This window comes from Rhinoderma darwinii, chromosome 8 (genome assembly GCF_050947455.1).
Source record: "Rhinoderma darwinii isolate aRhiDar2 chromosome 8, aRhiDar2.hap1, whole genome shotgun sequence".
NCBI lineage: Eukaryota > Metazoa > Chordata > Amphibia > Anura > Rhinodermatidae > Rhinoderma > Rhinoderma darwinii.
Window position 1 is genome coordinate 124387728 of NC_134694.1, and position 16586 is coordinate 124404313.

Sequence of the window (16586 nt, forward strand, 5' to 3'; positions counted from 1 at the left end):
ACATAAATAAAGCTTAAGTTTGTGAAATGGAAGGTTTTGACATTCTCAAATATTCTCTGATTATCTCTGCTTGCTGTCAGTGAAAGGAAACTTTCATTGTTTACATCCAAAGGTTCAAAACCCATCCTGATCATGCCCAACAAATAGAGCTGAATGGCTCGTTACAAGAGAGAGCTCTGATGCACTGTAAGGTTCAGTTCACACATTGTGTAAATACTGCAGATTTTCCGCAACGGAAATCCTTGCTAAAAATCCGCAGCAAATACAGTAGCGGCAAATTGGATGAGAGAGAAGAAATCTCATCCACACGTTGCGTAAAAACCGCTCCGAAATTGACCTGCGGTGCGGAATTTTATTCTGCAGCGTGTCAATTGTATTTGTGTAATCGCTGCTTATTTCTTGCGCCTTTTCTCCATTGAGTTCAATGGGGAGATAAATCCTGCAACAAATAGAAGTTGTTGCATTTTTTGTGGTGGGTTCACAGCAATTCCGCTGCAAGTAACGCAACTCAGAGAAAAAAATCTTATACTTACCCAGCAGTCTGTGTTTTTCTTCTTCCAGGGCGGCCTCCTGGGATGACGCTTCATACCATGTGACCGCTGTAGCCAATCACAGGCTGCAGTGGTCTCCTGGAATAAAAAAATTTCATCCCAGAAGTCTAAGTACGGCAGTTTTCCGCAGCGGACATTCCGGACGAAAAACTGCACCACAGTTTGGTGCGGTTTTTCGCCCGGAATTCCTTGCGGCGCACGAGGCAGTAACGCTGCATGCTTTTACGCAGTGTATCAGCTCCGTGTAAACTCAGCCTAACGAGCCTCCAGATGTAAACAATGGGGGAGAATCATAAAAACTGTCACATGAAATAAAAGAAACATTGAATTCCACTGCAGTTTTAATATTTCAAGAGTCCTATAGCAATTGAAAGCTGTTGAGTAGTTGCTATTGGCAACAACAATAGTTTTTCTGTTAGTTTTTATGAATCTCCCCCAATTCTTCCATTCACTGACAGTAAACAGAGATCTTAACCATTTTGAAGAATTGAAGGGCAAACTGTATTACAAAGCTGCAGAATGTTGCATTATATATTGATCTATTGACATAAGAGCGCACCGGCTCGTTAAGGACAAGACTCTGTTTAGCTGATTCCTTTATTTATTTTTATTCTCTTCGTTTTACAGATTCTTTGCTTTTTGTTGGGCTCGTTGGGTGTTTTTTGTTATAAATATAATTTTTTTTCATACTTATTATTTGTTTAGAATCTAATTTTGCATTTTCATAAAATAACATTGGGTTTAAATTAAAGTTTTATGTTAAAAAAAATGTGGTGTGTATTTTTTTATGCCACTATTTACTGTATAATAAGGAAAAAAACAAAAACTGAAATATTGGAGATTTCACATGGGTTATTTCTGCAGCTTGTGAATGTATGATTACAATGCAACGTAGATAAAAAGCTGGAGGGAGAGAACAGGATCACACCATTCACACTAGATGGAGACGGCTCCTCCTCCCCTTGCACATGTCACAGAGCATGCCCACTACACTTTCCCAGAGAGCTACATTTTGGGAAGGGGGGGCTAACACTTTAATATTATTATTAAAAATATATATTTAAAAAAAAAATGTCCTAGTTGCCCCAGTTATAGAGGAAATCCACCTCGTTATGGCCATATTTGTAATTACTAGGGCTGTGCGGGGATTAGATAGATCCAGCAGCTCCCATATCAGCAGCATCGTGGCGATCATGTGATTAGTCAGGTGATTACCAGCTCCAATAAAGGAAACGCAACAGCAGGATAGCAGAGTTGTTACTCACCTCGCCCCAATCAGGTCTCCGCTCTAAGAGTATGTGCACACGTTGTGTTTTCAGCCGTTTCGGAAGCAGAACGCCTACAAACATCTGCCCATTGGTTTAAATGGGAGATACGGCGTTCTGTTCCGACATGGACGTTTTTTTACACCTAGTTTTCCAAAAATTGCACGTAAAAAGACGCCCGTGAAAAAGAAGCGCATGTCACTTCTTGGGCCGTTTTTGGAGCCGTTTTTTATTGACTCTATAGAAAAGCAGCTCCAAAAACGGCCATAAATAACGCTGCGAAAAAGTTGCTTCCCTTGAAAACCGCTCCGTATTTTCAGACGTTTTTTAGTAAGCGTGTGAACATAGCCTCAGAATGATCCGCCTGGGCGCCCTCCCCTGTGAATCAGGAACATTCGGTCTATACTGGTTCACCTGGACCTTAGCCTTGTCTCTGGATTTCGCCATCGTCTTGCTGTTTCGGATTTGTCACCTTGTTCTTGTAGTACGACCTCCTGATTTGAACCCCGGGCTCGTCTTCTGGTTGCATCTTTGTCCTTTCCACAGGTTCATCGCCTCCTAACCGCGTTCCCTGTAACGACCCCTCTCCTTACTCCAGCTCTGTGTATCGTTCCTATATCGCACCCGCTGCCGATTAATGACCAATATGGGGACCGCGACCCGACTGGGACAGACCATGGTGAAGAACGAGAGATTCCTCAGACTCTGCACCTCAAATTATCCAGCATCAAATCAACTGCGGTCACAGGATCCCCTTCCCAATAGGGAGTCACCCGAGTATAGGCGCGTGATCCCATATTATATATTATCGCGTGGGACCGCGCCTACAGTTCGTCCGTATTTTACCTTCATATTTCCAGGTAATATAATGAATATTCAGGATTCTTATGTCATCCACATTTTATCACTTACATTAATTTTTAACACTTTATCATCCATTAACCTGTTTTCTGATATCCACAAACCACTGGGACGAGGCCCTTGAGGTATTTTTAGTAATAAGTGTCCATTAATGGCGGCGGGTCCTCATCTTCAGGACAAAATGTTAATTGTCCTTATTAAATATGTATGAGGTCAAATATTAACAGAATGCATTGAATAATTTCAGGAAAAAGGACTCGCATGAATGGAGCAGCTGATTATTTGGCCAAACGTATGTGCACCCCTAAAATCACACCTACATAAACTTGCTGGACATCTCATTCCAGATCCATGGAGGTCAATATGGAGTTTGGCCCCTATTTCATGTATCTCCGGACCCGCAGTTCTGGTGCGGATGTCACTGAGCTCTTCATTACGATCCATACTACTACAATGCTTGTCTATGGAAGTGACATGGCTGTGTGCTAGATTTTATGCACCTGTTTGCAATGGCTGTGGCTGAAACATCTGGACTCAATAGTTAGGAGGGGTGCACATACTTTTGGCTGTATTGTGTACATTGTATCTATGTTATGATTTATACGTTGACCAAGATGGAAGTTCCACAGCACAGAATCCCCTTGTACAGGGTGGGTCTGGTCCATTAGATAACAGGGGGATGTCAGGTCTTGATATGACAGGGGGCTGGACAGTCTTATTTTTGGCATTAGTGGGGGCTAGCAGTTGGGCACCCACCCATGACTAGAAAAAGTACCCGGTGCTGCCTGGGTACAATCTGTTGGTCTGTCTGTTTGTGTGTTCATTGGGTTAGGTTCCAAGGGTGCCCAGGAGTCGAATCCATGTCCTTGTATTTTCTTGGTTTTTGGGGAAATCGCTAGTAGCCCTATATATCCCGGCAGTTACACCCGGTTTATTTAAATTTTAACTTCCTAAATACCTAACAGCAAAACTGGTAGGAAATTGAGTTATATGACTGTGACAGAGCCTGTAGATTAACAACATTGGCAGTTGCATTACTAGTTGGCCTTAGACTATGGTTGGATCATAATTGAAAACAGCAGCACGCATGAAAGGCACTTATTAGCATGCTGAACATGATGTGCTCTATCGACTGCTTTCTGGCCTGGGTTCGGGCAGGAGTCTCTGCGCTTCTGAGAGCCACCTGTCTGATCTGTTGCTGAGAAAGCCAGAGTTTGCTGAGGAGTTTCAGCAGCTCGAGCAGCAGTATGACGCATTTGATCAGCTTACAGTTGGACAGGATGAGTCTCTGCAGCTAGTAATGCAGCTTTCCTCCTGGCCATCAGTAATCTGATTGGTTTCTATGAGTAACCGCTCCCCTGTACCTTCCCATCTAGGATTATCTTGTAAAGTGCACGACCTGCTACTGCCAGATAAACATCTTTACTATAAAAACTAATGTCTATATTTACTTTTATAGTATTGAATCGTGATCATGTGATAATGGCTGATAACAGAGGACAACAGCAAGGTCGGGACCTTTACAAAAACCTTCCCGGACACCCGATGTACTTATGTTTCAAATTTGGGGTCAAATGGTTCATGTGTTTGGATGCCTATAGAGAACGACAAACAGACATTGACTTTTATAATATATAATAGCAGAGTTCCCCGGCTTCACACGGGTCTATTTGTTTTTTGTTTGTGTTTGTGGTTATAAACTTCATTTCCTACTGATATGAAACCGACATATCCAATAAAGTCCAAGTGCAGGTTCCTTTTTGAAGGCATGACTAGTCTGAAAGGGGTTCAATTCATGAGAATGTTGAAATCCAGTATAGGTGCGGTGTAGTATAGGTGCGGTGTAGTATAGGTGCGGTGTAGTATAGGAGCGGTGTAGTATAGGTGCGGTGTAGTATAGGAGCGGTGTAGTATAGGTGCGGTGTAGTATAGGAGCGGTGTGGTATAGGTGCGGTGTAGTATAGGTGCGGTTTAGCATATGTGCGGTGCGGCATAGGTGCAGTGTGGTATAGGAGCGGTGTGGCATAGGAGCGGTGTGTTATAGGTGCGGTGTGGTATAGGAGCGGTGTGGTATAGGAGCGGTGTGGTATAGGAGCGGTGTGGTATAGGTGCGGTGTGGTATAGGAGCGGTGTGGCATAGGAGCGGTGTGGTATAGGTGCGGTGTGGTATAGGAGCGGTGTGGCATAGGAGCGGTGTGTTATAGGTGCGGTGTGGTATAGGAGCGGTGTGGTATAGGAGCGGTGTGGTATAGGAGCGGTGTGGTATAGGAGCGGTGTGGTATAGGAGCGGTGTGGTATAGGTGCGGTGTGGTATAGGAGCGTTGTGGTATAGGAGCGGTGTGGTATAGGAGCGGTGTGGTAAAGGTGCGGTGTGGTATAGGAGCGGTGTGGTATAGGAGCGGTGTGGTATAGGAGCGATGTGGTAGAGGTGTGGTATAGGAGTGGTGTGGTATAGGAGCGGTGTGGTATAGGAGCGATGTGGTAGAGGTGTGGTATAGGAGTGGTGTGGTATAGGAGCGGTGTGGTATAGGTGCGGTGTGGTATAGGAGCGATGTGGTAGAGGTGTGGTATAGGAGTGGTGTGGTATAGGAGCGGTGTGGTATAGGTGCGGTGTGGTATAGGTGCGGTGTGGTAGAGGTGCGGTGTGGTATAGGAGCGGTGTGGTATAGGAGCGGTGTGGTATAGGAGCGGTGTGGTATAGGAGCGGTGTGGTATAGGTGCGGTGTGGTATAGGTGCGGTGTGGTATAGGAGCGGTGTGGTATAGGAGCGGTGTGGTATAGGTGCGGTGTGGTATAGGAGCGGTGTGGTATAGGAGCGGTGTGGTATAGGAGCGGTGTGGTATAGGTGCGGTGTGGTATAGGAGCGGTGTGGTATAGGAGCGGTGTGGTATAGGAGCGGTGTGGTATAGGTGTGGTGTAGTATAGGTGCGGTTTAGCATATGTGCGGTGCGGCATAGGTGCAGTGTGGTATAGGAGCGGTGTGGCATAGGAGCGGTGTGTTATAGGTGCGGTGTGGTATAGGAGCGGTGTGGTATAGGAGCGGTGTGGTATAGGAGCGGTGTGGTATAGGTGCGGTGTGGTATAGGAGCGGTGTGGTATAGGTGCGGTGTGGTATAGGAGCGGTGTGGCATAGGAGCGGTGTGTTATAGGTGCGGTGTGGTATAGGTGCAGTGTGGTATAGGAGCGGTGTGGTATAGGAGCGGTGTGGTATAGGTGCGGTGTGGTATAGGAGCGTTGTGGTATAGGAGCGGTGTGGTATAGGAGCGGTGTGGTAAAGGTGCGGTGTGGTATAGGAGCGGTGTGGTATAGGAGCGGTGTGGTATAGGAGCGATGTGGTAGAGGTGTGGTATAGGAGTGGTGTGGTATAGGAGCGGTGTGGTATAGGAGCGATGTGGTAGAGGTGTGGTATAGGAGTGGTGTGGTATAGGAGAGGTGTGGTATAGGTGCGGTGTGGTATAGGAGCGATGTGGTAGAGGTGTGGTATAGGAGTGGTGTGGTATAGGTGCGGTGTGGTATAGGTGCGGTGTGGTATAGGTGCGGTGTGGTATAGGAGCGGTGTGGTATAGGAGCGGTGTGGTATAGGTGCGGTGTGGTATAGGTGCGGTGTGGTATAGGTGCGGTGTGGTATAGGAGCGGTGTGGTATGGGAGCGGTGTGGTATGGGAGCGGTGTGGTATGGGAGCGTTGTGGTATAGGAGCGGTATGGTACAGGTGCGGTGTAGTACAGGTGCGGTGTAGTACAGGTGCGGTGTAGTGCAGGTGTGGTGTAGTACAGGTGCGGTGTAGTGCAGGTGCGGTGTAGTGCAGGTGCGGTGTAGTACAGGTGCGGTGTAGTGCAGGTGTGGTGTAGTACAGGTGCGGTGTAGTACAGGTGCGGTGTAGTACAGGTGCGGTGTAGTACAGGTGCGGTGTAGTGCAGGTGTGGTGTAGTACAGGTGCGGTGTAGTGCAGGTGCGGTGTAGTGCAGGAGCGGTATGGTACAGGTGCGGTGTAGTGCAGGTGTGGTGTAGTACAGGTGCGGTGTAGTACAGGTGCGGTGTAGTACAGGTGCGGTTTAGTATGGGTGCAGTTTACAGCGAGTAACACGTTGAGTAAAGAAAAATGGCTGGGTTGTTATGGAAACCTGGTCTAAAACTGTGTGTATATGAGGCTAAGAATGAAGGATCTTTGAGCTTCTATTGGCTAATATGGGTCATGTGATATGGAGGAAGGTCCTTGATGTGGAAGCCAGTAGTGTCATATTTGCTTTTGTGAATATGCCGAGAACGGTAGGTCCTAGAGAGCTGAAAAACGGTCTAAACCTTTTGAAGCGTGTGATTTACTTATGTGCCAAATTTGGTGCAGATCGGTCTAGTCATTTGGCCGTGCAGAAAGAACATGCAACAGACATCAGTGTCCCGATCTGTGGGTATGTGGACCAACGAGGCCGCACCACCATAGTGTGGTAGCAGCTGGCCAAACAGAGAACCACGTCAATATAAAGTCCGAGCACAAGGGTACCTGTAATAGTCCAGACAGTAGCAATGGAACAGATGGGACTTTGGTGGCAGGTGATACACAAAATGAGGCAGATGACACCAGACATGATGTAACACAGCAGGCGCAGTAGACAGCACAAGACGACTCCAACACTAAAGAGGGCACAGGAACAAATACAGCACGGGATACAGGATACAGGTAGCAGGGCACGTGAACAGGATACGACTAAGGGACCATTTGCAAGACTTACAGAGGAATACAAACAACGCTCAGGCAAGGAGTGAAGGGGCAGGACCCTTTTTATAGTCCTGGGTGATCTGGGAGTAATTAGTTAATTCTTAACATGTGTGCGCACTGGCCCTTAAAACCGGGAATGAGCTCATGCGGGCACCCTAGTGGTCATGGACGCATTTGCTGGCATCTTCGGGGAGGAAGACGTCGGCAGGATGAAAGGGATCTGCGGTCTGCGACCACGGCCGTTACAATCAGACAACAGAAATAGATTTTTATATATATAGAGATAGAGATAAATGGTGAAAAACCCTTAAAAAGTGAAATTACAAGGAGGCCGTTCCACAGAAATTATAATCATAGAAGGGGGGTGTTTATGTTTTTTGGGACGTTCATAATTCCTTCTCTTTGTAATTGAAATGTTGGTGGTCTGCATGATCGTCCATAAAGATTGATGACCACCTTTACTGACCAATGTCAGTCTCTTGTCTAGTGACGGAAGACAATATTTTGGTTGAGAATCTGTACCCCCCCCCCCCCCCTCATTTAGGCTGCGGCTACATGGCGGCATTTACTAGCGTACAAGTTGTGGTAAAATTGTGTGATTGCCGCCACCACTACATGGTCTTAATGTTTTTCTATAGCAAACAAGTTAATGGGCGACCACGGCAAAAAGTCTGATCGTTCTAATTTTTTTGCGCAATTTTACTGCCACTTTCTTGCGACGCCATGTTACGGTGTAGCCCGCCCTGATCCAGAATTCTCCTCACAGACATGAAGCTCGGCCGCGTTACATGTTCCGTCTTTTACTGTCTGATATTTATTGAGATTTTGAACTATAAAAATATTCCTGCTGCTAAATCCCAATCTTCCCTCCGCTGATATCAACGATTAAACGCAACTTTATAGATTCAATTAAATTCGTTATAATTATCGCTCTTAGTTAATTATATTTTTTCCTATAAACACTCAGCGGTATTTAAGGAATAGTCAGACTTATTCACGCGGCTGCTCGATGGCTCCAGGTGGGAGTTGTATTTCTAGCGCCAAAAATGGGATCAGATCCGACCAGGGGAAATTAGAAAAATCCTCCCCCAAAAAACAAGATTCTATTTTATTCATGTACTAAATATATTAATAGGAAAAAAGAATCATGCAGCCGTATTACTGAGGTATAGGGGAGTATACGGTGCCTCACTGAGCCGGGGCTATAGGGAGAATGTGGTGCCTCACTGAGCCGGGACTATAGGGGAGAATGCGGTGCCTCACTGAGCCGGGGCTATAGGGGAGAATGTGGTGCCTCACTGAGCCGGGGATATAGGGGAGAATGCGGTGCCTCACTGAGCCGTGACTATAGGGGAGAATGTGGTGCCTCACTGAGCCGGGACTATAGGGGAGAATGCGGTGCCTCACTGAGCCGGGACTATAGGGGAGAATGTGGTGCCTCACTGAGCCGGAGTTATAGGGGAGAATGTGGTGCCTCACTGAGCCGGGACTATAGGGGAGAATGTGGTGCCTCACTGAGCCGGGACTATAGGGGAGAATGTGGTGCCTCACTGAGCCGGGACTATAGGGGAGAATGCAGTGCCTCACTGAGCCGGGGCTACAGGGGAGAATGCGGTGCCTCACTGAGCCGGGGCTACAGGGGAGAATGCGGTGCCTCACTGATTCGGGATGATAGAGGAAAATGCGGTGTCTCACTGAGCCGGGGCTATAGGGGAGAATGCGGTGCCTCACTGAGCCAGGGCTATAGGGGAGAATGCGGTGCCTCACTGAGCCGGAGCTACAGGGGAGAATGCGGTGCCTCACTGAGCCGTACGTAGGCTTCATACAGCCAAACAAATACAATATGGACCAGTAGGGACTCCTTGTGCCTCCCTCATGGGCTTTAGCCCTGTCCAGTACCCTCTATTGATGCCCCACTTATGGTGCACCATATTATGCCAAAAAAAAAGTTCAGACCCCCGAAACGTTGCATCGCCATAGCAAAACACCAAACCTCCCTCCTCGTGGAGTCTCCACAAAAAAAGAACCATAAACCTACTGGAAAGAATCCTTCCGGACTCCTTATGGACTCTGACACTTTGGGTGATATTTCAGTTGTTTTGCATTTATCGGATATGATATTAATCTTGTGATAAAGAAACAAAGTTGCAACATGTTTATTTCTATACAAGTTATACTGATATTGTGAGACATCGCAGGCGCCTCCCCGAGCACGCGTTATCCCAGGTGTCATTGGGTCAGATCCTTTATAGCTACTGGTGCCATATAATGCACAAATAATACAGATAATATACCATACAACGCCTGATTATCACCTCCACCCCATACAGTACCCAAATAACATTGCCAGAACGTTTCCTATATATACCTAAGCAATAAACTATGTAGCGGACTTCTCATAGGTTTGGCATGAATACCCAAATCATCAGGGTCAGTGGCGCCCCCTTCAATAGTGGCAGATGATTTTCCCCGACAGTCATATAGAGGCAGAGTGGGGGCCCCATGCACCTGTATAGGAGCCCTATTAACGCTCCAAACAAAATGTACCTGTAATATGGCCGTGTGCATTGCCGGATGTCTTGGTCGCCCCCCCACCCTCTGACTTACCAGCTCAACTGAACACAACGAAAAAGTGATATTAACCTTTTCCCATTAGCTCCCTGCTCCCCCACGGTCTATGTTTATGCAGTACCATCCATGATGTGTCGTCTTGATGACCATGGCAGCCAACGACTGGCGCCAGCTGTCACATGTCAGCATCTCTGATGAGACCAGTGATTGGCCACGTGAAGCGGCGTAAATATCAAATCACTTAAAAATACTTAAACATTTCTAGATCTTATTTATTTACTCGATTGGTGCACAGAACGACCCACATTTACTAAGACTGGCGAGTTTTACGCCATCATGAGAAAAGGAGGCAGTTGGAGTGTTTTGCGCCAAATGCTTTTGGCGAGGTTTCAACTGTCTGACAGCGAGGAAATGAAGTTAAATCCTCAACTCTTCATTATACATTTAAAGGATAAATATTGTTTTAAAAAAAAAAATTCTGACATGTTATAATGATGGGCAGGGGGTCTGGATGCTGCGACCCCCACTAATTGCTAGAATTACAGAGCAGAGACACTCGGCTGAACACAGTGCCCCATGATTGTCTCTCATTGAAGTTCCTATCACTTTTTATCTTGTGCTGCGTACACCAGGGGGATGTAGCTGTTACCTCATTATCATCAATAACTCTAAAACTAGAGACAGAAAACACAAGTACATAATAATTGATTGGAAAAGCTCAGATCTAACTCCCTCCTACCCCTCCCTACACAGTGACCTCTGAACATGTCGCAGAGCATGCCCACAACATTCTCCGATAGAAGTCAAAAAGTGATAAATACAGCTCAGCACCACCTCCCTCCTCCTCGAACAGTGACCTATGTACATGTCATAGAGCATGCTCACTACACTTACCCATAGAAGTCAAAAGGTGATAGGCTCAATTCAACTCCTCCTTCCTCCTCCTCCTTAAAAAGTGACCTATGTACATGTCATAGAGCATGCTCACTGCACTCACCATAAAAGTCAATACGTGATGGGCTCAGCTCCTCGTTCCTGCGGTGATCTTTGCACAAGTCACATAGCATGCTCACAACACTCTCCTACAGAAGTCGATATGTGATGGAGACAGCTCAGCTTCTCCTCTCTGCACAGTGACCTCTGTATATGTCACAGAGCATGCTCAATATGCATTTTTTTCTCTTTTTTATGTCTAGGTGTCTGCTGTAAAACAAACGTCTATTCACAGATCAGACAAGACGGCTGCCCCCATAGCCATGTAAATAGATCAGAATAAAGAAATATACCATCAGAAGATAGAAACAGATTAGAAGACACAAGGTGATCCATTCCTATCCGTCAAATCCCCGTAACTTTCTTGTCTCGTCTCACTTTACTCCATTACCGCAACGCAACGCGTTCAGAAGTTCAGCCACATCGTCCACGAATTAGTGTAAAAGAAGGTAAATAAATGAACTTAACCCTTCGTTCTTTCTCGTGTGAAGAAGACTATGGGGGAGACGAGGGCCACGGTCGCTTAAGACCCTTTCATTTCGTGCAGCCGGTTAAGGCGTTTGCGGCCGTCATTCGGAAAAACTCATTTTTTTAATTAAACAGACGGTGATAAGAGAGAAATTGATGAACGTAGCCCCGTTCTCCTGCTCGGCTAATTTGCATTTGTAAATTATTCAGGTGGCTGTACAATTAAGCTGTAATTGCTTTTAGATAAATGAATCTCAGAAAGAATGAAAAATTTAGATTTCTACCTTAAAATCCCCGTCCCCCTCGTGTAGATGACGCCGGACAAAGTGACTGACAAGTAACAGAGGACGCCCCCCCCCCCCCTCCCCGGGTTCTGTGATACTTCTGGGAGGAACCCATGGTCCTATCTGTACCTGGGAAAGCTGAGTGACAACCAAATATATTCCAACAAATATCCTACTCATCTTTGGGAAAGCTGGGTTAAAATGTCATATGGCCACTATTGCTCATACGTATTGTGATCCAGCTTTCCATTTGTCCTGCATGGTAAATTCAGCTAGCTCTAAACCCCATTCAGGAGTCTAGGAAAGCTGGGTGATAGCCCCTGTGGAAACAAATAGTGGCTATATATGGATTTTCACCCAGATATTCATTAGTAGAAACTAAGAAATGGGCGATTGGTATTCAAAGAAGAATTTGCTTCTATTTAATGGGTGGAGCGCATTGTATGTAGGGATTTATCTATTTCTGGGAAAGCTGGGTCACTACCAAATATAGGTCCCTACCAAAAATGAGACTCTGCTGTTTCTTAATTCTCTGTTATAGCAACACTGCGTAAAAAAAAACAAAAAAAAAACACTATAATCGCCGTTACTTTCTCATACGGGTTTTCACCCAACTTTCTAAAAGTCCAAATTGAACTGTGTAAATAAATGACGCCCCTGATATTTCCCGCGCGCCCGTTCTTACACAGTATGTCCGCATCCGCAACCATTTTTTTTATTGCTCCAATTTATCTCAAATTAAAAAATGCAGCAAATAGTCTTGAATAAAACTCTTCTACCATTTTCTGTATACAGCTCCTATGCAGACCATGTGTCTCCATGGTCACAGACTACAAATAAACCCTGTGTAGTCTGACCCTGGCGTCTTGTGTCACTCTCTGCCTCCTCTACTTGATAACTCACCGGCAGCTGAAGGGGCAAAGGAGAGGATGGAGTAACACGTGACTGTAACCATGGAGACACATGGGCCTGCATAAGAGCTGTAGACACAAAACGGTCATATTTTTTTCTTAACACAGATTTATTGCAAAGTTGCTTTATTCAGTGGTTTTTATTTTTGATAAAACAAAATAGTTGGAAAAGTGGACAGCGCCTTTAAAACATTGTACGTTCTCGTTTGTAGGACATAAGAGGTTGTGATATTCTGTCCCGTATAATTTATCTACAGGACGACCGTTCCATTTGCAGACATTTTTAAACCCTGCCAACTTGTTTGCACAGGAATACCCCCAAAACCACCCACATTTGGGTATCTGCAGAAGCTACGCCCCCTTTGTTTTTTAGGACAATCACACAAAAAGCGGGACTGCTGTCCTGTTATTACCCCTGTGTAGGGCACTTGTTCTGGTCATTGTATGGACAGCGCGTCACTGTTACCCTAATTTATAATGTGTGTGAATTTACTGATATACCCCAGACTGTGACATTATGGGGGTCTCTCCTGACTGTAGGGGAAAGAAGGGTCAGGTGTGTTGGATTTCGACATGGCCGATCCTTTATTCCAGCGACTTATTCCCCGCTCCCCATGAAAAACACATGCACGTTCGGGAGAAAAATTAACATTCGGCCAACGACTATGTAAAGTGTATGGACCCCATGAACACGGCAGATTGGTGTATGGCAGCACACGGAGTCCCTACCGCAAAGCACGAGGCGTCGTCACTGCTCTGTATGGCGCCATATTCTCCCCTGAGAGCAATGTTATAAATTCTCCCATAAAACGTTGTCTGATGGAATATCCTGTCATTTTTCTGTTGGATTCTGCATGAATATGACAAAAAGAGACTTCCGTGTGAAATCCGATTCTAGAGCCCCATATACTTCTCCAGGACCCTTATCACGGCTTCTCACATCATGTTAAAGGGATTGTCCAAGGTTATAAGAACATAGCTGCTTTATTCCAGAAACAGCGCCACCTATGTCCATGGGTTGAGTCTGGTATTGCAGCTTCATTGAAGTAATTGGTGCTGAGCTGCAATACCAGACGCCACCTGTGAACACGTGTGATGCGGTTTTTGGAAGAAAAAGTAAAAAGCCTCTTGAGCCTCCAGTCGGGGCGTTTCCTGCAGTTATGAAGACAGATTCTCCGGTAGAAGCACCTGAAGGGTTAATGTTACTGGATGTGATCGGGAATAACTATTACCCCGGAGGGGACGTTTTTGGATCACCTCTGACCATGAAAAGTTGCCGAGAAAGACAATGAATTGATTAGATTGAAATATTCCCTCTAAATCCTGGGCTCCGCGTCTCCTCCAGCGGCCGGACGTGCTCGTGAATATGTTGAGGAGGCTGAACAGCTTCGCCGCTGACTTCCCGCGCTCACGATTAAACGCTTATAAGCAGCTCATTATATTTGGTGGAGACGTCGTATTTACTCACAACAAAATCAGTGCAGAATATAAAGAACGTCCGGGAATATTCACACCTCGCAACGGAGGAAAAAAAGGAAAACGTGAGCGAAAGCGACGGCGAAATATCCACGAAACATGATGAGACGATCAGCCGCAATTACCAGCGAGCAGGAAGGATGGAGCGTGCGCTGCACTCATGTGACCCGTGTGGGGGCGACACTGTACAAGGTTATTATTATGGAACATGAGCAGAATAGCGCCACCAAGTGGTGAGATGTGGATGATGATTAGTGGTTGTCGTATTAGGCCAGCGCTCCGCGGTGATGTCATGTGTGCGCTGTAATCTCCCGATGTAAATATGTGTGCGATTTGTTAGCTGCAGTTGCGGGAAGGTGTTAAATTAATTCCCTGCGATATTCGCGGTTGCACGGCGTTGCGTGTACTCGTGCAAAGCGAGGAAAGGAAGTGCGGCACTCAAGATTATCCAAAAAATGTGGCGCTTTTTATTCACCAAGCACGAAAACACTTCCCCGTACTAGTGATATCATGTGGTCTGATAGCGCTACATTGAGTGCGATCATCGCACACATTTATACGTCGCGGATCCCTCGCCCCAGGACACGTGGATGTCACATGAGGCTCCCCCTCTCTAGAGCCCTCCCCCCATAAGGTGGTGCGGCGGAAGGAACGGCTCTGGTGGACCCGGGCGGTCCATGTTTTATATAGATTCATTTGAGTGCGCGCCCTGGAAAAACCGCTAAAACATCACGTTCCGGAGATCCGTTCCCCGGCACATCTTTCTACAGGATCAGAGCGCGGCTGTGGGAGAACGGATCTCCCGACCGTAGGGGGTGTAGAAGGGTCCAAATCACGACCCCTGTGGGGGGAGAGGATAAGGGGCAGCCCGTGGCAACTTTACCCATCGAACAGTTGTAATTTTTGCTGCATATGAGTGGCCTTAAGGGTGCGGTCACACGTGGCGTCCCGGCGTCTTATTTCCGTAGCCTGCAGATATAAACTACAATGTAAACCTATGGGAAAATTATTCTGCAACGCAAGAACCAAAAAAATCGTTCCCACCGGCAGACGGCGTAATTTACAAAAAATACACAGCGGAAATACCATGCAAGTACGCCGCGTGTGACTGCGCTCCCAGGCCTAATTCACACGAACGTGTCTGTTTTGCACGCGTAAAAAACGCAGCGTTTTTCCTGCGTTGCAGTTCCGTGTGACACCAGTGTACGGTGCGTGTCTGCGTTTTTTACGCGCATATGTCATGAGTTTTAAAATAAAATGAAGGAGGTGTTTTTCTTTTTCTCATCATTTCTTTATCAACTGTTGCGTGAATCACGGATGTGCGTCCGTCTGCTGTCCGTGATTTTCATGCACCCATTGGATTTCAATGGGTGCGTGATGATGCGCTAAAAACGCACAAGTATAGGACATGTGCATTGTCCCTGATACACCGCAGCAATGTACTGTGATTTCTGACATTGTATGGAAAAATATGTTTAAAACTGTTCCTTTAAGGCTGGGCTGAGGGGAGAAGTCAAGGCGGATCCCTTGTAGTTTTGAATCAGTCAGTTAGGGGCCTGTTCACATCACCGTTCATTTTCGTTCCGGGGTTCCGTCTGAGGTTTCCGTCGGGTGAACCCCGCAACGGAAAGTGAAAGTGACAGCACAGCTTCCGTTTCAGTCATCATTGATCTCAATGGTGACGGAAACATCGCTAATGCTTTCCGTTCGTCACCATTCCGTCTGGTTTCCGGTTTTCCGACGGAATCAATAGCATAGTCGGATGTGAAACGCGCTCGTGTAAATAAGGCCTAAGGGTGTATCGATGGTGCGGTTGACGCACGCATTTCTACAATGAATTGATGCATTTTTTTATGTGATTGCAGTAAAAAATGTGGTAAAAAAAATGGGTCAAATCGTGGTAAAAACCAAACCAGCCTGGAGGAAGAAACACAAACTTCTGGGTAAGTATAAGGTTCTGGTTTATTTTCTTTGTTGCGTTTTTTTGCGGCAGAATCGCTGCGAATCCGCTGCAAAAACGCAACAACTTCTATTTGTTGCAGGATTTACCTCCCCATTGAACTCAATGGCGAAAACCCGCAACAGATAAGCAGCGATTACGCAAATACAATTGACATTCTGCAGAATAAAACACTCCACCTCAGGTCCATTTCTGAGCATTTTTTCCGCTCAGTATTTACGCAGCGTGTGGAGGAGAATTCCTTTATCTCATCCACTTTGCTACTACTGTATTGGCTGTGGATTCTCTGCAACGAATTCCGTTGCGGAAAACCGCATTATTTACACAACGTGTGAACTGACCCTTCTACAGGATGTAACTTATGATCCATGCAGTATAAGTAAAATAATGTATGTACACAGAGACTCCACCAGCAGAATAGTGAGTGCAGCTCTGGAGTATAATACAGGATGTAACTCAGGATCAGTAAAGAATAAGTAATGTAATGTATGTACACAGTGACTTTACCAGCAGAATAGTGAGTGCAGCTCT